General features: G+C 39.6%; 2 pseudogenes; both read left to right on the top strand.

Moving 5' to 3' along the window:
* Positions 1–6602: 6602 nt before the first annotated feature.
* On the top strand, positions 6603–7376 carry LOC147891601 (uncharacterized; annotated as a pseudogene).
* Positions 7377–8758: 1382 nt separating this feature from the next.
* Positions 8759–10459, top strand: LOC147891602 (uncharacterized; annotated as a pseudogene).
* Positions 10460–14325: the final 3866 nt, after the last annotated feature.

A 14325-nucleotide genomic window follows, 5' to 3' on the forward strand; every position in this document is an offset into this window, starting at 1 on the left:
TTCTTTAAGGAAAGAGTAGGACGTTTTGGGCCCGCACAACAGGAGGGAGAGCATGGCAGGAAGGAGTTTGCATCTATGTTGCGGAGCCTTTGACACATGCCATAGAGAATTGGGCTAGGCAGAGCACTTTGGGTTACATTGACGATTGTTGAGGTTACAGTTTGACTCTCTTTGGATGGTACATTTTGGGTACTACTTTTTCTAATCATTCCTCCATATAGATCATTCTTTTGGAGCAGCAGGGAGTGTTCCTGACTTCCTATGCCAAGAGGTTTCTATCAGTTTGCCCATTGTCTAGATCTGGAGTTCAAGTCCCTTTTAGAGGGGATCGGTAGCTCAGGACCTAGACCGTGCTTACCAGAGATTAATGCACTCCTTCGCCATGAGGCTGAGGCCGGGAGAGGGACAAATATATATATATATATATATATATATGCATGCATGCAGACACAGAGAGAGAGAGAGAGAGAGAGATTCTCAAAGCTTTTCAGGATATCATGGACACTGGAGATATGTGAGACAGACTTTCAAAGTGGCTAAATCGCCTCCAAGCATTATTTAGCCCACCCAAACAGGTTTTGTATACGTTCAAAGCATTTTAGATGATGTCTTTACTTTTTGGGAGGCTACAACATTGGCACAATTCCACCAAGAGGATTTATTGGTCTTGCTCATTGATTTTTGAGAAGGTGGATTGGGAGTTTCTTGAGGGGACTCTGGACAAGACAGGCTTCCCGAGACAAGAGGATAGTAGAGGTGTCAATACTCTACTCCTCAGATGCATAGTTGATTTTAGTCAAGGAGCCCGAGGGGACAGATTTCATATAGCTAGATCAGTGAGATAGGGGTGCCGTTGGCCCCTCTACTTTTTCTATTCATTTCAGAGGGTTATGAGTAGTTTTTTGAGAGAGCGGCACGAGTATTCGTGACATCAAGATGCCCATTGCAGCTTTGGAGGAGCGTCTTGATGCAAAGTTTGCAAATAATATGGCAGTGGATAGATAACTTCAAGGCATGTGTTTCAGCCATGAGGGCTCTTATCAACTGGCACAAGTCCTATGGGATTTTAGCTAGTACTACCCAAACTGGACCTCCACGAAGATTCTACTTAGGTACCTAGAGAAAATGCAATACGCAGGATGTTCATAGGGATGGACATCATGTTGGAGCAATAGTTGGAACCTCTACTTCTAAGCATTCGCAGGAATCTTTTGCTATAGAGCTCGGCCAAAGCTCTTCTTGGTAGGTAGAGTAATGGGTTGCCAACTAGGTTTTGCTTGCTACTATGTGGTACGTAACTTCGGGGATTTCTAATTTTTGAGCAAAACCATCTGAGCATTTGAGCAAATTGGATTAGAATGTAGTTTTTTTGTGTCAAAGTTTATGAAAACAATCCAAGTGTATGGATCCCTTTTCTGAATAAAGGGGTCATATTGCTTAAGAAATGAAATAGATATCCTCATTTTTGGCTAAACAAGTTTTCTACCTCTTGAAGTTCATGAAATGAGGCCATGATTATGAAACCGTTTTGTAAATGAAGGGTCCATATTGCTCAATAAAAGAAGTGGTTAACCTTGTAAACTAATAAACCACAACAACCAATAACCAAAAAACAAATCTTGAAGTTGCTAGATCCCTTTTTTGATTAAATGGGATGTATAGTCCACCAAAAAAAAGAAAGAATACGTTTGACCTTAGCAAAATCCAGTATTCTGCATCTTTGTTACACTAGCTCATAGTTTTCTAATTATTCTATATTGACAATTTTAATATGTTTCCAACCTACATCACTACAAATGAAGATATGATTTATCACGTAAAAGACACGTTCAAAGTTTTGTGATTGTAAAATCATCCTACAAGGCGTCCCATCACAATTATCACAATTATCAAGTATCAAGTATAGAAATAGCCCAAAGTTTCCATAAGGAGTATTGAAAAAGACTCCAAAACATTATTTTGGTGGTTCAAAATCTCCATCGCAAAAAGTATTATTATAATAGTCCTTTCAAATTTTGTTCAACATCATGAAGGTGTGCAATCTGCAAAAACCAGGTCTTGAAGCATGCAAGATAATGCTGTGAAGATCTCTTTTGTACTCAAGTTAGCTTGGTGTCCAAAAATATTATCTTTTCTATCCATATAAGTAATATGTAAATAATATAGCCCAATTTTAAGTCAAATACACTCACAATATTTTCTATTTTGTTATTTGTTGTATATTCCAATACATGTTCATATTATTTCAAATAAGTTTTCAACCTATGCAAATGAAAATGAAGACATAATTTATCACATAGAAGACATGTTCAAACTTTTGTGATGTAAAATCATCCTTCAAAATGTCCTACCACAATTATCAAATTACTCATGGAAAAAATGATTTCTTATATCCAATCCAAGGTACGAAAGGAAATGTAACAAATAACCCTCCTCGATCCATCTTGATAATCTATACACAGACATAAAGTTGGTCAATATTCATTATCAATAACATAATTTAATAAACCAATGCAATAACAAATATTATGGTAATTACCTTCTTTTGTCGAGCAAAGGTTCACATTGTTTTAGCAAATCTTGTAGCTCAACATCCGACATCTTAATCCCATCTTGCACTTTTTTAGACAATAAAGTTTCCAGAATAATGTCTTGGACAATTATATTTTGTATCCCTTTAGGGCATACAGTACCACCAGCCCTCACCATTTTAGAAACTTTGGTTTTAATGGCATCCTTTGTTCTTCTAGTCAAACCATCTCCAACGGGATGATTATGATGGCCATGGTGTATGACTGCACGAGTAAGATTCACACCATCTCTACATTCTGGCATGCAGAGTAACATTTCACAGTAACATCTCTCCAAGCAAATTGGTGGACGACCACAATGTATACATGATAAGGAGCCATATGATTCAATTGACACATTTGTTGGGGCCACTTTAATCAATCTCCCATCCCATTGTGTCTCATTCTCTACCCCAATTCTTTTTTTATAACCACAAGTTGCATTTATACAATGGAGGTGACCTCCACATTCCTTTCTACGAACCACACCAGGAAATACTATATTTGTTGTAATAGGATCACTCCAAACATGACCATCAAATTTTGACTCCGTACCTTTTGTGCGATGTTTTGAAGTAGCTGGTAGCTCAAAGAAAACATCACCATCATAAGTAGAAGACAACTCATCCACAGTGACGTACATTTCAACCTTCTCATAGGCCTCATGCAATCTGTTCTTTATAGGTAGTTGCATAATAATCTCAATGACACTATGTTGTTTGTCATTCTCAATGTTGCTAGCTGAATCATGTTTCCTTGCCTCGTCATTTTTGTTGCAAACAGAGTAGAAATCCTTTTTGTTTTCGTGCACTTGAGTCTTTTGAATTTCATTGTCATCAAGCTTGAATCTTTCTCCCTTCACGGTGAAAATATCACCAAACTGCGCATCAAGGTGAAACATTTTGTATCCATCGTCATGGACTTCGTATTGCAGCTCCATTGTCAAATCAGACCCATTATCACCAAAGTGCTGATGGACAGATATGGATCCAAGTGTGAATCGAAAATGGCTAGCAAGCACCATCTCTGACAACACTCCTCTACCTACGGAAGTGCGAACAAACATATGCAAAGATCTATCCTCATTCTGAATTGTGACAGATTCCATAAGAACGGAATGGTTGAGCTGTGCAACTCAATGAGATGAAGTCCAAAGGGCGAGATCAAGAGCAGAGTGTTCGTTTCAAGAACTCATTTAAAACAAGAGTCTGCCGTAAGAAAAGTTACTCACAAATGCTTTGCACACACTGCCCATTGTTTATACTCACAACTTTGTAAGATTGGTCTTGTGAAAGTCGGCACAAGTGTGACAATAGTACTGAACCATGATGTAAATTTTAGCCATCATTTGTTAACAACAATACTATAATACCATGGACTCTTAGACCTTTTAATCCCCAGCCTTTCTTTGACACGTATGGGAGTTATTACAAGCCATTCTCGCTAGCAATGACATTGCATTATTACTACATATTCATTCCGACAATTTGATATAAGTATTTTAAAGTTGATAGATAGATATAAATTATAATTGTGGTGAACAAGAAATGGTTGGTCAGCACATCTCTAACCTTTTGAATATAAATTATGATGTTAAAAATATGCCAAAAGACTGTTTCATCGATGAAAGGGGTCTATTAGACTCTATCTTTCATCAATTATTTATGAAAGATAGAGGCCCATAGACCCCTTTCGTCAAAAGACTGTTTTGTCGATGAAAGGGGTCTATTGGACTCTATTTTTCATCATTTATTAATGAAAGGTAGAGGCCAATAGACCCCTTTCGTCGACGAAAGGGGTCTATGGGCCTCTATCTTTCATGAACCATCAATTAAATATAGAGGCTAATAGACCCCTTTCATTGACGAAAGGGGTCTATTGGCCTCTATATTTAATTATTTTCTCCAAAAGGGGTCTATTGGCCTCTATCATTAATTGAAAATTAATCAAAAAGATATTTAATTGTATGTCGACCTCACACAGTAAAATTATAAACCTCACAATTATGAAAAATTATCAACCTCACACAGTAATGATGTTTAATTAAATGATCACTCATTAGCAATCGAATTCGTATGATAATCATTATAAGTCATGGTTCCTATTAACATCATAGTTTGGTAGCATTTCTATAGCCAGTATGTCATCCCGTCATGGTGAATAAAATAAACGCATTGATTGTAATGATTTGAAATAATAAAAACGAGTGCCAGCGTTAAGTACTTGGGTTAGTCGAGGCCATGTGGTGGTCCCTTGCCAGAAAAGGTGTTCTTTATCATGGAAGAGGGATGATTATTTCTACAAATATCAATGTGAACTTTAATTGTAATGAGAGCACTTAAGATAATTAAAGGCCAATAGACCCCTTTCGTCGATGAAAGGGGTCTATTGGCCTTTAATTTTCTTAAGGGCTTAAGGGCCATTCATTTTCATGAGAGCCCTTAAGCCCTTAAGAAAATGAAAGGCCAAAAGACCCCTTGCGTCGACGAAAAAGGTCTTTTGGCCTTTCATTTTGTTAAGGGCCTTTCATTTTCATGAGGGCTTAAGAAAATAAAAGGCCAAAAGGGCTTAAGAAATTAAAAGGCCAAAAGACCCCTTTCGTCGACGAAAGGGGTCTTTTGGCCTTTCATTTTCTTAAGAGCTTAAGAAAATTGGAGGGAGGGGCCTTTAATTTTCTTAAGCCCTTAAGAAAATAAATGGCTAAAAGACCCCTTTCGTCGATGAAAGGGGTCTTTTGGCCTTTTTTTTAAAGGCCCTTAAGAAAATGAAAGGCCAAAAGACCCCTTTCGTCGACGAAAGGGGTCTTTTGCCTTTTCATTTTCAAATTTTTTCAAGGGGCCCTTAAGAAAAAAATTTTAAAGGCCATTTTCCTCCTTGTCCAATTTTAGAAAATGAAAGGCCAAAAGACCCCTTTCATCGACGAAAGGGGTCTTTTGGCCTTTTTTTTTAAGGCCCTTAAGAAAATTTTTAAAGGCCTTTTTTAAGGCTCTCCCCGCTCTCCCTGCTCTCCCTCCCGCTCTCCCTCCCCCGCTCTCCCTGCTCTCCCCCCGCTCTCCCCACTCTCCCTGCTGTCCCTGCTCTCCCCGTTCTCCCGTGCTCTCCCTGCTCTCCCTCCCCCGCTCTCCCTGCTGTCCCCGCTCTCCCCGCTCTCCCTCCCCACTCTCCCTGCTCTCCCTCCCCCCTCTCCCTGCTCTCCCTCCCCCGCTCTCCCCGCTCCTGCTCTCCCTCCTCGCTCTCCCCGCTCTCCCCGCTCCCGCTCTCCCCTGCTCTCCCCGCTCCCCTCCCTCGCTCTCCCTCCCCACTCTCCCCGCTCTCCGTCCCCCGCTCTCCCCCCCGCTCTCCCTCCCACTGTGCTCTCCAGCAGAGGATTGGGTAGATTGAGTCTCACATGATTCGTTGATTCAAGAGTAGGCCCTCTACCCCTGCTCCTCACAACCCACTAACCATGCTACAAACCTCGGAGTCTACAGACTCCTTGTACCCCCCATTGCCGTTGTTGTGCTGTTGCCCGGTCCTACAAACTCCTGCTACAGAAGCGTTGGTTTCGCTTGGCCTTCGAGGCTCTTGCTCCTTGGACTCACAGCTTCCATTACGTTCGTCAGTCTTCTCGCCTCTGGGCCTCGACTACCTCGTTCACTCCTTCTGCATCCAAGGCTTCCAAGCCCTCCCTCTCAGGTTTCGAGCCACACGCCCCGCCATTTTCACAAGTCACAGGTGCTTCATCTCTTTCTTAAAAGGCAACATAACTACTCATCTTTTCCTCTGTGTTCTTGTACTCTCTTTGAATTCTTGTAGCATACCCCCTCATCAACCTTTGGATCTACAGAGCTAGTCTCTTCAAGCCCCATCATCTCGTCAAGTGCAGCTTCAATTAGCAGCATCACGATCAAGCTTCAGGTATTTTCTATTTTGAAGCCTCGGGCTTTCTTTGTATGCTATTGAAGTAACACTGGGACTTAATTGACCTTGTAAGTCTATTCTATGCCATGCGATGACTTCTTTTTTTAAATGCATTTGTGTCACATTGGCAGGATGGTAAAAATAAGAACTTCTGAGAGGAGGGGGAGACGTGGAAGAGGAGAACGAGGAGGTAGGAGAGGTGGAAGGACAAGTAGCAAGAGAAGTTTGCAAGTGGAATCTACACCTAATTTAGAGTTTCGAAAAGAGGTTGAAATTGGAGTTGAAGAGGATAAGGAGATGGAAGACTTTGAAGACACTACTATAATTGTGGAGGAATCTTCTAAGAAGAGAAAGAAAGAGGATAAACAACTGGATGAGGAGTTTGAGCAAGAGTTTCCTGCTGCACTTGATATTGGTCAGGGGAAGGATGTTATTGAATCTCTTGCAATCAATCCTGGAAAGATTGCTCCCTTGATCCCATTATGTCATTGTGTTGTAAACACAAGAGTGAGAGGCCTACGAACTGATATGGATAGCCTAAAGCAAGCTCTAGAGGCAGAAAAATATATTCAATAGAAAGGAATGTTTATTTTATCTACAATACTTCCGGATGGTGTTTCACAAGAGGTGACAGATAAAATTGAACAATCATGGGATTCTTGTTGGAGGGATGTAAATCCAGAATTTGAGGCACAGATTGTTGATGATGCTGATTGGTCATTTTTGTCTCGAAAGATGTTTTTTGTGTGGGAGGGGAATCACCGGACTGTTGCATGGATGTCTCTAATCGAAGAGAAATTCAAGACATCAAAGACATGGCATATTCGAGTTTTAGCAAGTTTTATTACTCCAAAGAAAGAAATAGAAATGAAGCTAATAGCCGCTCTTCAAAGGTTCAATCTGTAATTGCGAGTTCTTGCTCATATGTGTTACTTTTTTTTGAGCTTTTAAGGGTTTTGTGAACAATTCTTAATATGTTTGAAGCTATATATTTTTTATTTTTCAGCCTTAATGAAACAGCAATTATTAAAACAAATCTCAAGGATTATTTGTACAACACGAAGACAATGTGTTCGTGTGATGAGAATGAGTACTTATCACTTTTTTCTGAGGAAGAAAAAAAGACACTTGAAAAGCATAGGGCAAATGAAAGCAGTAAAGGATCAAGCACTTGGTATCCTTTGACATCTCTTATGCTAGGGAGAATGGTATTTGCAGTAAGTTTCATACCATTTGTCATGGATGTCTTTTGAATTAGAACTAACTACTTCATTGTACTCATTCATTTCTTTGGAATATATTTTAGCTACTATACAAGCAAGATTATGAGGCAAAGCTAAAGGAACTTCAGCCAAATTTGAGTGTTGCTGATATGGAGAAAGCACTTAAAAGTATTCGAAAGGATGTGAATCTCAAGTATGGTCAAAAAATGATCAAGGTATGGTTAATTTAATGATTCTTAACATAAAGTTGATTTTTTAAAGTGTTCAAATGTTTTTTGAGATTGAGAAAGAACGTTAAAAAAGGATGTAAATATGATCTTTGTTTAGAAAATGATCAAGGTATGGGATATGCATGTATTGTATGATCAGAAAATACACTTGAGTGTGACGATTGCATGTATTGTTTATATTAGATTCTGTCTATTGTCAAACCAACAAATGGTGAAGATTGGTTTAATATCTTGTGGAGCCTCCCATTTGATGATAAATCCTCCATTGTCACATTGGAAAAATTGTATAACATCTCCATTGCAAAGGTCTCCAAGGAGACACAACTAGCAACCCTCAGAATCTTAGGGTCAGATTCAAATTTGAGAACAAGTTATGGGATGCCAAAAGCTAATAGAGAATTCATAAAGTGGATGGCAAAAGAGGCATGGATGGATCAGTTGCTTTATGAATCTGAGAGGTTACTCTCTCAGGTCTTTGTTGCTAGTCAACAAGCTAGCTTTGTGCTTCCTCAAGATCCTACGTTGAGAGAGTATTTTGGGGAGATACAAGCAATGAACAGACTTGAACTTTATGAAGATTTAAAGGATTCAATGACTATTGCTACAGCTACAACAAGACAAATGGAGATGACGAGGGCATCTCGACGATTGGTATTTAGGTAAGCAATATATGTTTTTTCCTTTTCAATAAAAAATCCATCCTTAAGTATTTTGCTTTTGTACTAAGACTCTTATTGTATGCAGATTCTTGCAATCCTTAAAAGATGTTGGTAAGATTGAAAAATTGTTGCCCATATGTCGAGTATGGACAAAAATTTAGGAGTTAAAATTCTGTATGTATTCTCCAAACATGATAGAAAAAGAAGGGAAGCAACTACTCTCTGAGTGGGAGAGAAAGAACTGCCCGTGGTGGCTCGATATGAAAAAAGGATGTTGCATCGAGGAGGAGGTAGAGCTGTACACACAGCATAAAAAGGGAGAGATGGGTTCATCAAGCTCAAATTCAGTCCACGAGGATGATGCAGTTATTGAGATTCAAAAAACACTTGAGAGATGACTAAAAAGGACAAGGATTCAAGTATGGAACTAAAGAAGGGTGGTAGGCCACCAAAAAATCCTGGTACTAATAATGGTAAGCCCTCTTGGTCTTTTTTCAAGCTGTTATTTGTTTGTGTAACATATGTTGTTATCACTTTGTGTCTTTACATATGTGGTGTGGATACAGATGTGCAGGTACTACAATCTACACCCATTTTGAAAGGATGTAAATGGAAAGATAGGTCTATCCACTTTTTGTACATTCCATTGGCCTCTCTAACTTTGAATCGGAGTGGCACATGTGATGCTTCGCATTGCAAGGTTTGGTGCTATGATTATGTCAAGTTTGGGGAGCAATTGTCTGTCTCAAACTTCACACAAGCCTATATAGACATGAAGGAATACTTTGTGGGTCTTGGAGGTGAAAGAAAAACAAGAAATGGTAAGAGTGTTGCTTGGGCTATAGATTTTGTCATTCTTGATCTGCCTACACAGCTAGAAGCTCTTGGAGTAGAGGATTCCACATCTCCATCTTGGAATTTATTAACAGAGGACCATGTATGCTACTCCTTGCTAGTAGCGGCCACAGTTATTTCAGATTCTCGCTGGATCCTAGTTATGTGTGCCCCTCATGTTCTTCATTTGGTTGAGTGTTATGCTAGGATCAGCAGATTGGAGTTTGCATGTCGAAAGTACATGCAATACTTGGATGCATATTGTACAATCAAAGTTGGTGGTATTGATCATAAGGTGAGAGAATTGTCTTACAATGACCTGTTGAAAGAATTTATGCTCTTGTATAATGAAATGGCTTGTACTAAGCATAAGTTTAATTCTTTTCTTGTCTTTAGGTGGATGTTGTGGTTTTATGCCTTCTTCATCAGGCTGGTATGTCTTGTGTTTGTGATCCTAAAAATGCTTCCATGGTTGGTACCAAATTGGGCATTGCTTTTGGAAGTAGTTTGTTTCATCATTATTTACCAACAAGTCAGTAGACTATAAAACATGGAGAGAGTATTCCATGGAGAGGTGCATTGGAGTACTTCTTGGAGTTGTTGTGTCCAATTTCTGGGACTTAGGTGCTAGGACTAGTTCTATGCAAAAAGCATGCGTGCATTCTGGGAGAGCATGCTTATCTATTGAGAATGATCCTGACATTTGCTATTCTATATTGCAACCATTTTTGGATGGACAGAAAGGAAAGGGAAATGTGTCAAGCAACTATGGGACTCTAAATGATTCCGAAGATGTGGAAATGGTTGTTAATCTTCCAGATGACTAGTATGTTACTCTTTTGTTTTATCTTTTTAAACCTATTTGTTGGAGAATATTATTATCAATGAGGCATTGATATTGATTGATCTATTTTAGCTTTTTGCCTTCTTATGCAGGTGCTATGGTTGAGATGATGTGTAATGACATTGCATTCAATGCCCCCATCAAAGAGAGAAGGCATCATCGCAATATCTATGTGGATAACATCAGTAAAGAAGATTAAGTCTAGTGATTTGACATGAGTTTTTCCATTCAGGCAATTCATTTTGCTTGTGATGCCCTAGATTTGAACATGCATAACTTTTGTGGTGTCTTGCACCTATTTCATTTGCTAGAGATGTAGTAATCATATTGAAGAGTTATTAGTACATCATGTGAGTACCCATGAATATTAATCTCAATATCACATATTCAATTTTGAGCATGTTGGTTTCATAAAACTTTTTCTATTTGCTAGAGATGTGACAATTATGTCATATCTTACTTAAGGTTTGCATGTCAAAACTATGAGAGGTGTACAAATGATCATCATGGTGAATTGAATCTTAAAGTATCTCCTTGATGCAACTAATAAATGTTTCGGCATAGATGCATGCAAATTTGCACCCTAAATTCTTCACCATGTGACTTGCAATCATTTCATCAATAAATCACTATCTATCATGATAGTATGAATGATGGATGATATAGGTGGAGGGTGTTGAAATGAAGTAGACATAACAAGTAGTTTTGTGAATAAAGGGATCTTATAAGCCCTAAATACTATTGGAAAGAAATGTAATTAAATGTATATAGCATCTTTGTGGGGTAGTTTTATGACTAAAGGGTGTGTCATGTTAGCGGCATGTTTGTGGGGTAGAAATGTATATAGTATCTTCCTGGGGTAGTTTTATGACTAAATGGTGTGTGATGTTATGATAAAATTGTCTACAAAATCACAATATAGGCCATGCTCAGAAAAATGTGCTCAGACCAAGACGCTCAGAGAAAAGACATACCCCATAACTTCTTGCTTGGCCTTTTCTAGATCTTGCATTGGCTAGGTAACCTGGTCATCAAGAACTTCATGTGGTCTAGAGGGATGGCCACCATAGTAGGGAAAAGGTGGCTTGGGATGTTAATATTTAGCCACAGTCAAGAGGAAGGCTAGGCATTGTGACCTACAGTGCCAGAGCAAAGCATTGCTTGCAAAGTTCATTTTGCTAGAGGCATGTTGCCTGTGGTGATGAGCCATCTAAGGAGGAACTCTTTTGCAGACCTCGAGATCAGGCTAGAGATTGGGAGGCCCTTCGGAGCCTAGTACTAGGTGGATTTTTTGAGGATGAGGGCTATTCACTTGCGTAGGAGCTCAAAGGTGGGATTTGGAGCTTCCTTGAGCCATCTGGCAAGTTCTTGAGTCCTAAGGGGGTCAGTTAAACCACATACGTTGAAGGTGAGAAAAGAAAAAGGGTTACTTACCATTTTTGCTTTTTCCCATTTTAGCCTTGGGGGCAGGGCTTTTTTTTTGGGGGGGGGGGGGCTTGGCCTTTCACTTTAGAGATCCTTCTTTTGTTCTATAATGTAGCTAATTGTTTACCCTTAACCATCACAACATCTTTCTCCATAGTGTTAAGCATAGGTAGTTCTTCTTCTGAATCATCCAGCTCTGTGTCACTCATACTAGCATCAAGCTGATTGACATCATTCTCAAACTCTTGAGACCACCTTGGTTTCCTCTCTACTGTTTTGTTCTCCCTTTCCACTGAATCATGTTTGCTTTCATCTTGCTTCTCCTTAGCTATCCACTTTGTTTTTGGGGGTGAGGGGGCAAGAGTCTCCTTCTGGGCTTTTGTCCTGTTTCTCTTGAGAGGGCAGTCTTTAACAATATGAGAAGACAAACCACACAGGAAGCAAGATATGGGCAGGTTTTTGTAAACTAGAGGTTGCTTCCCGTGGATACTACCATTTCTATTGACAATAACTAAGGTATTTGGTAGCTCTTCAACAACATCAAGTTTGACACATACTTGAGGGTGTCCTCTAGGGTTTATAAATTGTTCTTTCTCTACACCAATGAGCTGCTGGCCTAGACTCCAACAAAGGTTTGCAGCTTAGTTGACCAGGGAGAAGGGGAGGTTAGGTATCTCAACCCACACAGGGATGACAGTGGACCTAGGTCTGTCAAGGTTAAACTCTTGAGTCCAATATTCAAGATATAATGGCTGGTGTCTAATTGTCCACAAGCTATGATGTAAGGCTTTGAAGGCCATGTCTTCTTTCTCAAACAGGAAAAAATGAGTAACAATGAGACCCTTACTTATCCGGTTGGTCCTTATCCAATTCTCCAAAAAAGCAACTGGGGGTCTAAGGCTTGGTAGGAGACCTATTAGAGCATGAGAAAAAAGCTAGTCTATGGATTGCTCAAGTCCTTCATCTAATAAAGCAACAACCTTACCTTTAGTGTCTCATCTTCGCATTCTCTATCCTCCTGTTGAAGTGGGCATGTGGTTCATCACCTCTTGTGTGCTTGGTGGCTGAGGCTGCTTTGAGTTTGTTATCTAGAGACTGGCCTCTCCTTGCTTCTGGGTTTGTGTTTGCTGTTGCTTCCTTGCCTCTTGAGTTTACTGGGTTCCTGTCACCTGAGGTCCTTCTGTCATTGAAAATTTTTGAAAATGGCATAGGACCGAACGTGGAACTCTTCTTTTTGGCTCTATGGCCTCCTAACGCGTCACCACCCACCTCTGTGCTGGTGGTATCTCCCTCTCCCCTTTGCTTGGAATAGGTAGAACTAGTATTGTTGCATACAAAGGGAGGGTTGAAGAGGCCACCTTTAAATTCTTGAAGGATTCCTGTGTAAGAGGCTTTTTGCCTCTATTTACCATCATCTCTGGGAGAGCCAGCTCGGCCATCGTCAGTTCGAGATATTCCTCATGCTGGTTGTTCTCTGTAGTCTTTGACATCGTCTACGGGGTTCTGAGAGGATGGAAATGAACTTCAGTATTGAGGTCTCTCAATGAGTTCATTCGATCTCCAAGTTTCTGTAGGTCCTCATCATGAGACACAGTTGCATGCATGAAACGTAGTGGGCCGGTACTTGACAGTATAGTCCTATCAGCTAGATCACTGGTAGTCTCTAACTTTGGAGGTGGATGCCTTCCAACATAGTTTATCTCCATCTCTCACTAGAACCACTTGCTGCTACCAAGGACTTATGTGTGTAAGCCCTGTGCACAAGTAACATCACTGTTGGCAACATAAAAGACATCATGTCGAGGAAGCTTCTTTGAAAATGCACTAAACATTTGGTAAAGATGATCATGGGTGTGCCCAACAACTAGAAACTTTACCTTGATTTTGTGAAACTCTCCTAAATAGACCAACATACTCAATTAAGGGTAATTCTTATTCTCTCAAGCAGTATTGTCGAGTTGAAAATAATATACCTTGGCAATGCACCTTCCCATGAGGATATCACCAAATGAATTATAGTAATTATCAAATTTGGATCATTGTGCACATTTGGGTAACTGAGGAATACTTTAGGAGGCAGCTGACCATTGTAAACAAGGCACCCAACCAAATAAACTTATACTAGAATATTCCCTATGACATCCTTTTCCAATCTACAGATTGACATCTATGGATCCATTCATCAATAACTAGTCCAATGTACTTTTTGGAGATGCAAAGCATTTTTCCTATGATCCATTGCCTTTTTTCTCTCATCTTCTTGCTCCTCTCTATGCATTTGAGGGAGACCTTAAGTATTGCAAGTTCTAATGGGTCTTTAGGCTTCTTTCCCCTACTCTTCAAATCTACACAAATACTACATACACCCATCCATACCTATCTTGGAACATATGCATTATTGAAATGACTCTTCCATAGTCTCATAAAGTAAGAGTAGGCTTATGTACCTTTCTTAGATGATATGCATGTCTATTATCCTTGTAAACTGAAAACAAGTCTGACCTCGTAAAATTTTCTAAAGATGGAGTCTGCCTACAATTGGCATCACCTCTACATGTAGTCCAAAGTACACTTCCATTCATGTGATTACATGTTGCCCAACAAGACCAACTTGTCTTGTATCATCAAGGTAAAATTCTT

This window comes from Dipteris shenzhenensis, chromosome 17, assembly GCF_047967505.1.
Source record: "Dipteris shenzhenensis isolate YYH24624 ecotype China chromosome 17, Dip_SZ_1.0, whole genome shotgun sequence".
Taxonomy (NCBI): Eukaryota; Viridiplantae; Streptophyta; class Polypodiopsida; order Gleicheniales; family Dipteridaceae; genus Dipteris; species Dipteris shenzhenensis.